The sequence below is a fragment of the Ranitomeya imitator genome, chromosome 6 (assembly GCF_032444005.1).
Source record: "Ranitomeya imitator isolate aRanImi1 chromosome 6, aRanImi1.pri, whole genome shotgun sequence".
Taxonomy (NCBI): domain Eukaryota; kingdom Metazoa; phylum Chordata; class Amphibia; order Anura; family Dendrobatidae; genus Ranitomeya; species Ranitomeya imitator.
Window position 1 is genome coordinate 478,244,753 of NC_091287.1, and position 14,224 is coordinate 478,258,976.

At 49.2% G+C, this 14,224-nt stretch overlaps 1 long non-coding RNA gene across 1 annotated transcript; it reads left to right on the top strand.

The window, feature by feature from the left end:
* Positions 1 to 1,091: 1,091 nt before the first annotated feature.
* On the top strand, positions 1,092 to 13,317 carry LOC138642942 (uncharacterized). The gene is made up of 3 exons (XR_011314117.1): positions 1,092 to 1,214; positions 4,180 to 5,295; positions 12,508 to 13,317. It is a non-coding gene; the product is annotated as an uncharacterized lncRNA (long non-coding RNA).
* Positions 13,318 to 14,224: the final 907 nt, after the last annotated feature.

Here is a 14,224-nt window from a genome sequence, read left to right on the forward strand (position 1 = left end):
TTCGATGGTAGGAGAGAGTCTGATATGTTGTGGTAGAGCATTCCAGAGTAGGGGGGATGCACGAGAGAAATCTTGTATGCGATTGTGGGAAGAGGAGATAAGAGGGGAGTAGAGAAGGAGATCTTGTGAGGATCGGAGGTTGCGTGCAGGAAAGTACCGGGAGACGAGGTCACAGATGTATGGAGGAGACAGGTTGTGGATGGCTTTATATGCCATCGTTAGGGTTTTGTACTGGAGTCTCTGGGTGATGGGGAGCCAGTGCAGGGATTGACAGAGGGGAGAGGCCGGGGAATAGCGGGGGGACAGGTGGATTAGTCGGGCAGCTGAGTTTAGAATAGATTGGAGGGGTGCAAGAGTGTTAGAGGGGAGGCCACAGAGCAGGAGGTTACAGTAGTCAAGGCGAGAGATGATGAGGGCATGGACTGGGGTTTTTGCAGATTCTTGGTTTAGGAATGTGCGGATCCGTGAAATATTTTTGAGTTGGAGGCGGCAGGAAGTGGAAAGGGTTTGGATATGTGGTTTAAAGGAGAGATCAGTGTCAAGGATTACCCCAAGACAGCGGGCTTGTGGGACTGGGGAGAGTGGGCAGCCGTTTACTGTAATGGATAGGTTCGTTGGGGAGATCGCGTGAGATGGGGGAAAGATGATGAATTCTGTTTTGTCCATGTTAAGTTTTAGAAATCTAGTGGAGAAGAAGGATGAAATAGCAGACAGACATTGAGGGATTCTGGTTAGTAGGGAGGTGATATCTGGTCCAGAGATGTAGATCTGTGTCGTCAGCATAGAGATGATACTGAAAGCCGTGAGATTCTATGAGCTGTCCCAGGCCAAAGGTGTAGATGGAGAAGAGCAGGGGTCCTAGAACTGAACCTTGCGGGACTCAGACAGATAGGGGGCGAGGTGAGGAGGTGGTGTGTGAGTGGGAGACGCTGAATGTCCGGTAAGTTAGGTATGATGAGATCCAGGATAGGGCCAAGTCTGTGATGCCAAGGGATGAGAGCGTCTGTAATAATAGGGAATGGTCCACTGTGTCAAAGGCAGAGGACAGGTCCAGGAGGAGGAGGACAGAGTAGTGTCGCTTGCTCTTGGCGGTTAATAGGTCATTGGTGACCTTAGTTAGGGCAGTTTCAGTGGACTGATGTGACCGGAAGCGTGATTGAAAGCGGTCGAAGAAGGAGCAGGATTATAGCTTGTGGACGCCATGGCACATGGAGGTTAGTGGTTTCAGGGTGAAAAAATGCTCGCTATTGGGGGGAGGCTCTGTGGTGGGCGACCTGCTTGTCTGTGTGGGGGGCACCGCTGCTGCTGTGGGGGACCCCTGTGGTGGGGGGGCACCGCTGCTGTGGGGGACCCCTGTGGTGGGCTTTGTGGGGGGGGGGCACCGCTGCTGCTGCTGCTGTGGGGGACCCCCGTGGTGGGCTTTGTGGGGAGGCACCGCTGCTGCTGTGGGGGACCCCCGTGGTGGGCTCTGTGGGGGGGCACCGCTGCTGCTGTGGGGGACCCCTGTGGTTGGCTTTGTGGGGAGGCACCGCTGCTGCTGTGGGGGACCCCCGTGGTGGGCTCTGTGGGGGGGCACCGCTGCTGCTGTGGGGGACCCCCGTGGTGGGCTTTGTGGGGAGGCACCGCTGCTGCTGTGGGGGACCCCCGTGGTGGGCTCTGTGGGGGGGCACCGCTGCTGCTGTGGGGGACCCCTGTGGTTGGCTTTGTGGGGGGGGGCACCGCTGCTGCCGGATGTTGTGGGGGACCCCTGTGGTGGGGGGGGCACCGCTGCTGCTGTGGGGGACCCCTGTGGTGGGCTTTGTGGGGGGGGCACCGCTGCTGCTGTGGGGGACCCCCGTGGTGGGCTTTGTGGGGGGGGCACCGCTGCTGCTGTGGGGGACCCCCGTGGTGGGCTTTGTGGGGGGGGCACCGCTGCTGCTGTGGGGGACCCCTGTGGTGGGCTTTGTGGGGGGGCACCGCTGCTGCTGTGGGGGACCCCTGTGGTGGGCTTTGTGGGGGGGCACCGCTGCTGCTGTGGGGGACCCCTGTGGTGGGCTTTGTGGGGGGGCACCGCTGCTGCTGTGGGGGACCCCTGTGGTGGGGGGGCACCGCTGCTGTGGGGGACCCCTGTGGTGGGCTTTGTGGGGGGGGGGGGGGGCACCGCTGCTGCTGTGGGGGACCCCCGTGGTGGGCTTTGTGGGGGGGGCACCGCTGCTGCTGTGGGGGACCCCCGTGGTGGGCTTTGTGGGGGGGGCACCGCTGCTGCTGTGGGGGACCCCCGTGGTGGGCTTTGTGGGGGGGGCACCGCTGCTGCTGTGGGGGACCCCTGTGGTGGGCTTTGTGGGGGGGCACCGCTGCTGCTGTGGGGGACCCCTGTGGTGGGGGCACTGCTGCTGCTGTGGGGGACCCCCGTGGTGGGCTTTGTGGGGAGGCACCGCTGCTGCTGTGGGGGACCCCCGTGGTGGGGGGGCACCGCTGCTGCTGTGGGGGACCCCTGTGGTTGGCTTTGCGGGGGGGGGCACCGCTGCTGCCGGATGTTGTGGGGGACCCCTGTGGTGGGGGGGGCACCGCTGCTGCTGTGGGGGACCCCTGTGGTGGGCTTTGTGGGGGGGGCACTGCTGCTGCTGTGGGGGACCCCTGTGGTGGGCTTTGTGGGGAGGCACCGTTGCTGCTGTGGGAGACCCCCGTGGTGGGCTCTGTGGGGGGGCACCGCTGCTGCTGTGGGGGACCCCTGTGGTTGGCTTTGTGGGGGGGGGCACCGCTGCTGCCGGATGTTGTGGGGGACCCCTGTGGTGGGGGGGGGCACCGCTGCTGCTGTGGGGGACCCCTGTGGTGGGCTTTGTGGGGGGGCACCGCTGCTGCTGTGGGGGACCCTCGTGGTGGGCTTTGTGGGGGGGGCACCGCTGCTGCTGTGGGGGACCCTCGTGGTGGGCTTTGTGGGGGGGCACCGCTGCTGCCGTGGAGGACCCCTGTGGTGGGCTTTGTGGGGGGGGGGGAACCGCTGCTGCCGGCCGGCTGTTGTGGGGGGGGCCACCTCTGCTGCTGTGGGGGACCCCTGTGGTGGGCTTTGTGGGGGGGCACCGCTGCTGCTGTGGGGGACCCCCGTGGTGGGATGTGGTGGTGACCTGCTTGTGGTGGGACGTGTTGAGGCGACCTGCCTGTGGTGGGACGTGTTGAGGCGACCTGCCTGTGGTGGGGCGTGTTGAGGCGACCTGCCTGTGGTGGGGCGTGTTGAGGCGACCTGCCTGTGGTGGGGCGTGTTGAGGCGACCTGCCTGTGGTGGGGCGTGTTGAGGCGACCTGCCTGTGGTGGGGCGTGTTGAGGCGACCTGCCTGTGGTGGGGCGTGTTGAGGCGACCTGCCTGTGGTGGGGCGTGTTGAGGCGACCTGCCTGTGGTGGGGCGTGTTGAGGCGACCTGCCGCTTACCGAGGGATCCCCTTTATTGGAGGGCGACCTGCTTATGGGTTAGGTTTGGGGGGCTGATGAGGGCTTAGGCTGGGTGGAATGGACGTCCGATAAGAGTTTAGGCTGGGTGGAATGGACGTCCGATAAGAGTTTAGGCTGGGTCGGGGGTGGACGTCCGATAAGAGTTTAGGCTGGGTCGGGTGTCCACGTCTGATGGGGGTGTGTGCTGGATGGGGGGGTCCACGTCCTGTGGGGGTTTGGCCGTCCGGTGGGGGTTTATTATTGGGTGGGAGTAATGCTTGGAGGAGGGGTGGACGTCCGATGGGGGTTTATGCTGGGGGGTTAAGCTGGGGTGGCATCCGATTGGGGGGGGTGTCTGATGGGATTTATGGTTGGGGGCAGGGGGCGTCATATGGGGATTTACGCTTGTGGGAGGGAATGTCTGGTGGGCTTTGGGTTTATCCTGTGGGGTCCGCTGGTTAATGTGAGGTGGAGGTTTCTGACTGGGGGAGCGAGGTTATGCTGTGTGGCCTTCTGGTTGATGTGGGGGAGCTAATGCTTCATTGGGGTACACAAAAAAAAATGGGTGTATGCTGCTTATGCTATGCAAAAAAAAATTTAGGTATTTCCTGTAGAGGAGGGTACACCACCAACTAGCACGAAGCTAATCCGTTTTAACTTAATGTCAGTAGGAGGAAGACATGGGTCTGGACCGCCCAGCCCAGTTTAGGCCTTAGGTTTTGGGAGGTTTTTTTATTAACGATTTTTCTTTTTAACTTTTTTTTTTCTTCCCAGATATGGCTTTTGAGGGCGACAGTGGAATTGTCACTCTAATCTCCCACCTAGAATTGTCACTACCATATCATCTGTGGTCTACGAGGCAAGGCCCTAACACATCAAGAGTGTTTGGGGTTCCCCGGAGGACCGTTCATGCCACGAATCGCCCTACCCTCTCGCCTCTCTGCGTCCAGGTTATTCCATGCCCATCTTCATCATCGCTCTGCGAAAAAGGATTTGTGATCTTAAGGACTGGTATATCCTACGAGGCAGTAAGGGGGCTACTTTAAAAAAAAAAAAAAAACACAGGACAAATATGTCCTAGTTTTCCACTGAGCAATGTGGACGTCTCCTGAGGAAACCTTCCTATTCATGCAGCCTCCACGTTTTCCAGAGACTCCTGTGACCTTGCTCTTAAAATATCCAGGCTTTTGTCTAGGCCTTCTCTGGTGGCCGGTCCACACCGCCAGCGCCCTGAACAATCATGCACGCCAACTTTCTAGTGCGTCCTACTCTGCGCCTATCAGTTTAAGAGTACTTCGCTTCTGCAACAGAGGACTAAAGTCTGCCTCCCAAGAGATCTGTTCAAATTTGGTTGTTTTGGAAATGTTCTGTCCAAAAAAAAAAAAACGACGGGACAACTCTCTGACCCGCCAGGAAAAGACGAGACCTTCCTTTAGGCCAGCTCCCTCCTGGCATCCATGAACCCACCAGCACTGGTCTGCTAGGCCTGGATCTAGCAGACTCTCTTCGACATGATGGGGCATTCCCACCTTGAATGTTTCTCAGGATCGGCTGCCGTGTCCTTCACAATTCAAGGCCGGTATTATGATCTCTGGTCCGGGACGCATCTGCATGCGTCCTGCATACCCTATCTTTAACATTGGGTACGCAGGCCAAGCGGATGCCTCTGCATGCGTTGTTTTAACGCTGCGCCGACCGCAAAAAAATGCAACATGTTGCGTTCGACGCAGTTCAGCGCATCCTCAAAATGACACGTGCCTGTGTACCCAATGTTAAAGATAGGGGATGCATGCAGACGTAGGCGGAGCGGATAGAAGAGGTGTAGCAGTGGGTGGGGCTTAACGGAGGAAGAAGGCTGCCGAATGCTGGTGTGAAACCAGTCTTAGACAGGTAAACCACTCTTGAAACAATGTTCACTTGTACAAGCATTTAACCCCTCAGTGACGGGGCCAATTTTTTAAAATCTGACCAGTGTCACTTTATGTAGTAATAACTCTGGAATGCTTCAACATATTCCATTGATTTTTGAGGTTGTTTTTTTTCCTGACATATTAGACTGTATGATAATGGTAAACGTGGGCTAATGATAAACTTGGGTTAATATGTTTTGCTTTATTTTGTAAAAATATCAGAAATTTAAAAAAATAGAAATTTTCAAATTTTGAATGATTTTCCCTTTAAGGCCGGAGTCGCACTAGAGCGGAATACGGACGAGTGCTATGCGAGAAAAAAAAAATGCATAGCACTCAGACCAATGTTAATCTGTTGGGCAGCTCCCATCACTTTTTTTTTTTTTTTCACGGCCGTATTATATGTGCGAGTGAAACTGCACTATGCTGCGATTTGCACCGTAAATCAGCCGAGAATCCCCAATGAAAGTCTGTTTATGCAAGAAAAACTCATACCACACGGGCAATCAGTGTGACTCGCGAGAAATACGCAACGGTGTCCTTTGAAAGGCTTGCAATTCAGGTGCAATGTACAGTAAAATCACACTGACAGCTTACAATATTTACAAATAGTTAATTTGTCGGCTTCTGTCAAATCATTGCAGGATAGGAGACATGGTTTACATACAGTAAACCATTGCAGAACGGTTAGATTTATATAGGTCAGTGACTAATACTACTCACTGTATGTGTGTGTAAAATTTGGGACCTGTATGTAATAAAAATGTTTTCACTGAAAAAGCTGGCGTGGGCTCCCACACAATTTTCTGTGCTACAGAGGGAAAGTCAGTGACTGAGGACAGATATTATAGCCTAGAGAGGGACCATGGTTATTGCCACCCCAGAAAAGGTGCATCTGTAAGATGCGCTAATTCTGGCACTCAGCCTCTGTTCTCACTGCCCTGTAGCGGTGGCATATGGGGTAATAAGGGGTTAATGTCACCTTTGTATTGTAAGGTGACAGTAGGCCAGCTTACTAATGGAGAGGTGTCTGATAGATGCCTCTCCATTACTAACCTGTGGGCTTGATGTTACTTGACAATAAAATGGTGACATCAACCCCACAAATCTGAGCCCCACTGCTACAGGGCAAGTGGGAAGAGCGAGGCTAAGTACCAGAATTGGCAGATCTATAAGATGCGCCATTTCTGGGATGGCTGAGAGCTGATGGTTTTTAGCCTCTGGGGCTGCCAATATCCATGGCCTCTTCAGACTATTAATATCAGCCTACAGCTTTTATAAGGGGACCCCATGTCAATATTTTGTGTCCCACTGTAAAATAGCCAGTAAAGCATAAGCAAACAGCTGTGAGCTGATATTAATAGCCTGGGAACCTTTATGGTTATTGGCTCCTTTCCAGAATATTAACATCAGCTGTCCGCTTTCCCTCTGCTGGTTATGAAAATTATGCCGTGCTAGATATAGACACTGACATTCACAGCAGCGCGTCCGCCCCGATGCTCTTTTCTGACTCCTTTCTCAGGCCCCCAAAAAAGTGTTAACTAAGTACCCTTTATTTTCTTGCACTGTAGCCGTTCACTTACTACAGGGTATTCAATCATTGTTTCTGTTCCCCCCCTCCCCCCCACATAAAGTACGACCACTATCTATATGCCTTTATATACAGCATTCTAGAATGCTGTGTATATATAGTAGGCCCACTGCCTGTATACCCTTATATACAGCATTTTATAAAGCACAACCACTATCTGTATGCCCTTAAGACTTGCCTAGCCCCATACAATGGGCTTTGCTAGTCTTAATCCGGGGCCTTCTCCTCTTCTATCACCGTCCTTCTTTCTTTGAGTCGATGACACGTCCTATGCCATCCACACGGTGTCTTCCATCGTGCTCCTGTGCATCGCACTTCTTTCTGCCCGTTGCAGTACTTTGCTTTGTGCTCGGCAGAGAAGTGTTCCTGCACAGAAGCGTGATGAGGGAGGTTGTGTGGATGATGTAGAACACATCATCCACGGGAAGGACTGTGCCGGATGAAGACCAGCGCCAAACATAACACCGGACCGCCCCGTAGGTGAGTATAAGAAGTTATTTACATTATGCACATTGGCTTAGGGACATACCGTATATACTCGAGTAGAAGCTGACACCCCCCCCTAATTTTGCCCCAAAAAACTGGGAAAACTTAATGACTTGAGTATAAGCCTTAGGGTGGAAAATGCAGCAGCTACTGGTAAATGTCAAAAATAAAAATAGATACCAATAAAAGTAAAATTAATTGAGACATCAGTAGGTTAAGTGTTTTTGAATATCCATATTGAATGAGGAGCCCCATATAATGCTCCATGAAGTTTATGATGGCCCCATAAGATGCTCCATATTAAAATATGCCCCATATAATGCTGCACAAATGTTAATAATGGCCCCATAAGATGCTTCATAGAAACTTTTGCCCCATACAATGCTGCATAAAGGTTGATGGCTCCATAGATTTTACTCCACACATTATGCCCCATTTGCTGTTGCTGCGAATAAAATAAAAAAAAACCACATACTCTCCTCTCTTCGCTCAGGCCCCCGGCACTTTCCACTGCTGCGCGCTGCTCTGTCTTCCATCCTCTGCACTGACTGTTCAGGCAGAGGGCAGCGCGCACACTAACTACGTCATCGTGCCCTCTGACCTAAACAGTCACAGCCAGAGGACAGAGCGGCCCGCAGCGGTGGAAAGGGGAGAGGTGAATATCGCGCAATGCTCACCTCCCCCGTCATACTCACCTGCTCCCGACGCGGTCCCTGGCAGCTTCTCACGGTCAGATGGTCTCCGGGAGTCGGCAGCGTCTTCCTATGTTCAGCTGTCACGAACAGCTCATTAAAGTAATGAATATGTATCCATATTCATTAATGAGCGGTTCCACGTGACCGTTGAACAAAGGAAGAGCTGCCCGGAGACCATCGGACATGCAGGGACCGCGTCGGGAGCAGGTGAGTATGTGACAGCCACCGCTCCCCCTGCCCCGCCGACAATGACTTGAGTATAAGCCGAGAGGGTCACTTTCAGCCCAAAAAAGTGGGCTGAAAATCTCGGCTTATACTCGAGTATATACGGTATGTACGGTACAGCACAGCACTGTAGAAGGGTGTGTATAAGGGCATATAGGTTCTGGTGGTACTATATATGGGGAAAACCTGGTGACAGGTTCCCTTTAAGAAACCTATGGAACTAGGTAAAAAATAGCATTTTTTGGATGGTGAAAAACTTGTAATTTAAATATTGATGAAGGCTGACCTGCAGGTGGTCTGTGTCTCTTCATAAGTTTAAGGCCGGGGTCACACTAGCGTAGAATACGGACGAGCGCTATGTGAGAAAACATCGCATGGCACTCGGACCAGTGTTAATCTATGGGGCAGATCACATCTGTGATTATTTTTTCATGCCGAATCGGCATACGAGAACAATCGCAGCATATATACCTGACAGGGGCCCATACATTCTGATATCATCGGTAATATATCCCTGACAGGGGCCCATACATTCTGATATCATCGGTAATATATACCTGACAGGGGCCCATACATTCTGATATCATCAGTAATATATACCTGACAGGGGCCCATACATTCTGATATCATCAGTAATATATACCTGACAGGGGCCCGTACAGTCTATACAGTAATATATACCTGACAGGAGCCCATACATTCTGATATTATCACTAATATACACCTGACAGGGGCCCGTACATTCTGATATCAGTAATATATACCTGACAGGAGCCCGTACAGTCTAGTGTCTTCACCAGTGAGCTGACTAGACTGTATGGGCTGCAGTCAGGACCTGGCAGGAGCCCATATATTCTGCTGGTTTTAATAATTTATACCTTGAAGGAGCACATACATTCTAGTGTCATGTATGGGCTGCAGTCAGGGCCAGGCAGCAGCCCATAAAGTCTGCTATCTTCAAGAATATATACCTGACTGCAGCCCATACACTCTAGCATCTTCAATAGTGAGCCGGCTACACTGTATGGGCTGCAGTCAGGACCTGGAAGGAGCCCATACACTCTAGCGTCTTCAGTACTGAGCCGGCTAGAGTGTATGGGCTGCAGTCAGGAAACCAGGAAGGAGCCCATACAGTTTAGCATCTTCACCAGTGAGCCGGCTAGAGTGTATGGGCTGCAGTCAGGACCTGGAAGGAGCCCATACACTTTAGGCTCAACCCTTCATGGCTGGGGCTACATGGCGACGTTGACAGCCAGGGCTACACCAGGAATTTCAGGGCCCCATACTGGCAACATGTGGGGCCCCTAGAGACCCCGCCCAGGCTCCACCCCTGGAACCTTCTACAGTCCCACCACCGACTCTTGGAAAAACTCCGCTTCTTCATCATGCCCTGACTAGAGATGAGCGAACGTGTTCACATGTTCACATTAGCGTTTCTGTGTGCAGCACAGGATCCGCAGGCGTCATATCTTTAACATGGTGTACACAGGGACATGCGTACGCATGCGTTGTTTCGCGGTGTCTAGCGAACGCAACATGTTGCATTTTTTAGGCATCAACTATTGCGCAGTCATGCGGATGAGTGCGTCAAAACAACGCATTACTGTCTATGGGAACGCATTGTTACATAAGGACATGCAGACGCATGCGTTCAATACGAATGCGTTCTTCAGACTGCGCATGTCCAGGAAATGATTTCACCACCTCAACCATGAGCATAAACAACGCAAATGCATGCCAAAGCGCATTTAATCCCATATGACGTACTATCCCGTCGAGGTGACCTGGGACTTAATTCCCAGGGACGGGATAGTACGTATATGTAATCGGCCGCGCTCACGGGTGGAGCGCGGCCAATCGCGGCCGGCACTAACATATGCACATTAACCCTCGGAACACTGGAATCAAACATGATCGCAGCGTTTTGGGGGCATAGGGAAGCATCGCGCAGGGAGGGGGCTGCCTGCGGGCTTCCCTGAGACCCTCGGTACAAGGCGATGTGCTCACCTTGTACCGAGCGTCTCCTCCCTGCAGGCCTCGGATCCAAAATGGCTGCAGGGCTACTTCCGGGTCCTGCAGGGAGGTGGCTTACAAGAAAAAAAAAATATTGTTCCCATAAATATATTTCTTTATCTAAATTATCTAAAAAAACAATAAAAGCACACATATTTAGTATTGCCGCTTCCGTAACGACTCGACCTATAAAACTGTACCACTAGTTAACCCCTTCAGTGAACACCGTAAAAAAAAAAAAAAAACAGGCAAAAAACAACGCTTTATTATCATACCGCCAAACAAATAGTGAAATAAAACGCGATCAAAAAGACGGATATAAATAACTATGGTACCGCTGAAATGAGCCGCCATACAGCGTCATCAGCGAAAAAGTTATAGTCCTCAGAATAAAGCGCTGCAAAAATAATGATTTTTTCTATAAAATAGTTTTTATCGTATAAAAGCGCCAAAACATAAAAAAAGATATAAATGAGGTATCGCTGTAAACGTACTGAATAAACTGCTTTATTAATTTTACCAAACGCAGAACAGTATAAACGCACCCCCCCAACAAAAAAAAAATGTATTGCTGTATTGTATTGTATTGTTCATTCTGCCTCACAAAAATCGGAATTAAAAGCGATAAAAAAATGTCATGTGCCCGAAAATGATACCAATAAAAACGCTAACTCGTCCCGCAAAAAACGAGACCTCACATAACTCTGTGGACCAAAATATGGAAAAATGATAGCTCTCAAAATGTGGTGGTGATGGAAAAACTTTTTTTTTTTTTTTTTAAAGAGTCTTTTAGTGAGTGACAGCTGCCAAACATAAAAACCCGCTATAAATAGTAAATCAAACCCCCCCTTTATCAACCCCTTTGTTAGGGAAAAATAATAAAATAAAAAATGTATTTATTTCAATTTTCCCATTAGGGTTAGAGCTAGGGTTAGGGATAGGGCTAAAGTTAGGGTTGGGGCTAGAGTTGGGGTTAGGATTTGGATTACTTTTACGGTTGGAATTGGGGTTAGGGGTGTGTCAGGGTAGGGATGTGGTTAGGGTTATGGTTAGCGTTGGGACTAGGGTTAGGGGTGCGTTGGGGTTAGGGTTGTGGTTAAGGTTGGGATTAGGGTTAGGGGTGTGGTTAGGGTTATGGTTAGGGTTGGGACTAGGGTTAGGGGAGTGTTGGGTTTAGGGTTAGCATTAGAATTGGGGGGTTTCCACTATTTGGGCACATCAGGGGGTCTCCAAACGCGACATGGCGTCCGATCTCAATTCCAGCCAATTCTGCGTTGAAAAAGTAAAACGGAGCTCCTTCCCTTCCGAGCTTTGCCATATGCCCAAACAGTGGTTTACTCCCACATAAGGGGTATCGGCGTACTCAGGACAAATTGTACAACAACTTTTGGGGTCCAATTTCTCCTGTTACCCTTTGTAAAATAAAACAAATTGGATCTGAAGTAAATTTTTTGTGAAAAAAGTTAAATGTTCAAATTTTTTTTTAAACATTCCACAAATTCCCGTGAAGCACCTGAAGGGTTAATAAACTTATTGAAAGTGGTTTTGTGCACCATGACGGGTGCAGTTTTTAGAATGGTGTCATTTTGGGGTATTTTCTATCATTTAGACTCCTCAAATTGACTTCAAATATGATGTGGACCCTAAAAAAATGGTTTTGTAAAGTTTGTTGAAAAAATGAGAAATCGCTGGTCAATTTTTAACCCTTATAATTTCCTAAAAAAAAAAAAAAAATGGGTCCAAAATTGTGCTGATGTAAAGTAGACGTGTGGGAAATTTTATTTATTAACTATTTTGTGCGATATAACTCTCTGATCTAAGGGTATAAAAATTAAAAGTTGGAAAATTGTGAAATTTTCAAAATTTTTGCCAAATTTCCGTAATTTTCACAAAAAAACACAAGTCATATTGAGGAAATTTTACTGCTATCATAAAGTACAATATGTCACGAGAAAACAGTCTCAGAATCAGTGGGATCCATTGAAGCGTTCCAGAGTTATTACCTCATAAAAGGACAGTGGTCAGAATTGTAAAAATTGGCCGGGTCAGAAAGGTGAAAACAGACTGGGTCTTGAGGGAGTTAATAGTCTATACTAACAGGTTATCAATATTCTAAATCTGGAAAACCCCTTTAAATTTGACTAATGTCTTTTTTTCAACTCATGTAACTTTTCAATCTTAGAAAATAAAGCAGATGAAGGTCCACTCAGAAATGCGTTTTGTGCCAAGCTGGAAGAAAGATGACCTTTGATGTCAAGATCCTAAGTTTTATGCACCAGAAATGTGGCTTATTTTTGTTGGAGTGTACAGCAGCCGCAGGCTTATGCGGTCAGAGGAGGAAACAGTGTTGCATGGACAGCAGTATGTAGGTAATGGTGGCTACATGTCTCAAGTAAAACAGTTTGTCTTTTCAGAATGTCTCTGCTGAATATTTCTAGTAATAGTTGACCTCTACAACAAATTTGTGCTACAAAGATGTCTGTCGTGCTCTGTACCACATTTACTACGTGTTTTATACATGTTCTATAAACATTTTAGGCATGCTTTGCCCATATCTATGGGGTATTGTCAACAGGAAGATGAGAGACACCAGTGCCAACAATGCAGACGAGCTGAAGGCTGCAATCAAAGCAACCTGGGCTTCCATAACACCTCAGCAGTGCCACAGACTGATTGCCCCCATGCCACGCCACATTGATGCAGTAATTGATGCAAAAGGAGCCCCGACCAAATATTGAGTGCATTTACTGAACATACATTTCACTAGGCCAACATTTCGGATGTTAAAATCATTTTTTCAAGCTGGTGTTATAAAGTATTCTAATTTACTGAGATAATGACTTTTGGGTTTTCATTGGCTGTAATCCATAATCATCAACATTAATAGAGTGATGTATTTCAAGTGTTTATTTCTATTTGTAACAACTTTATCTAATATATGAGATTCACTTTTTGTATTGAAGAACTGAAATAAATTAACTTTTTGATGATATTCTAATTTTGTGAGATGCACCTGTATTTGTGTAATTGCATTTTAGTACAAATGTATAAAATGTGTGTAGGAAAAATAAAACCCTCCTATGAGTGGTTGAATCGAAACCCCTTTACCTAATAGTATATACACACCACACACAAATGACATTGAGAACGGTACTCTGTAGTCCACTCTTTGAATGGAGCAAAGATCAAGCATGCGCACCACCTCTTTATTCATTGTCTATGTGAGTGACAGAGCTGGCGCTCATCTATCACATCAGTCCCCCTAGAGTCATAAATGGAGCTGGGTACACATGGGAGACCATCACTCCTTAAATAGAGGACTCTAGAGACCTGTCCTCAGGATCCATGCAGGTCCCTACAGTTGGACACCCAATGATCATCAATTTATCACCTTTCCTGTGATGGTGGGACAACCCAATAATACTACATTAGTTAGAGCAGTGGTCCCCAACCTTTCTGACCTTGAGAACTACATTCAGCTCTGCGAGAGAGTCGCGAGCCTCATCCAGCTCCTGCTCCCCTCACAGTAGTGGCAACCAAAGCCCCCATTACGGGTATAATTATAACCAAAGCTTTTCCACAAAATCACCCTAAAGCAGTATACCAAGATCCAGGGGTTCCTACCAAACCCCCTTTCAGCATTCTTCCATCACTCCCAACACAATCGCATTCAGCTTCAAGCACCTCCTCTGACCGGTAGTATCATCCTGTCTCCAGCGTACCATACTGAAATGATCTCTAAACCCCCAAGACCAGTAGAAGTGTATCCAAATCTGCTCTTCTGTGCAGGGCTACTCATAAATTTCACCATTTTGAGATGTGCTCTTCATACCTGTTTACTAAATCTGGAGCTTTTCTTGGTCACCTTGCACCCTCCCATATAACCGCATCCTTTTGAA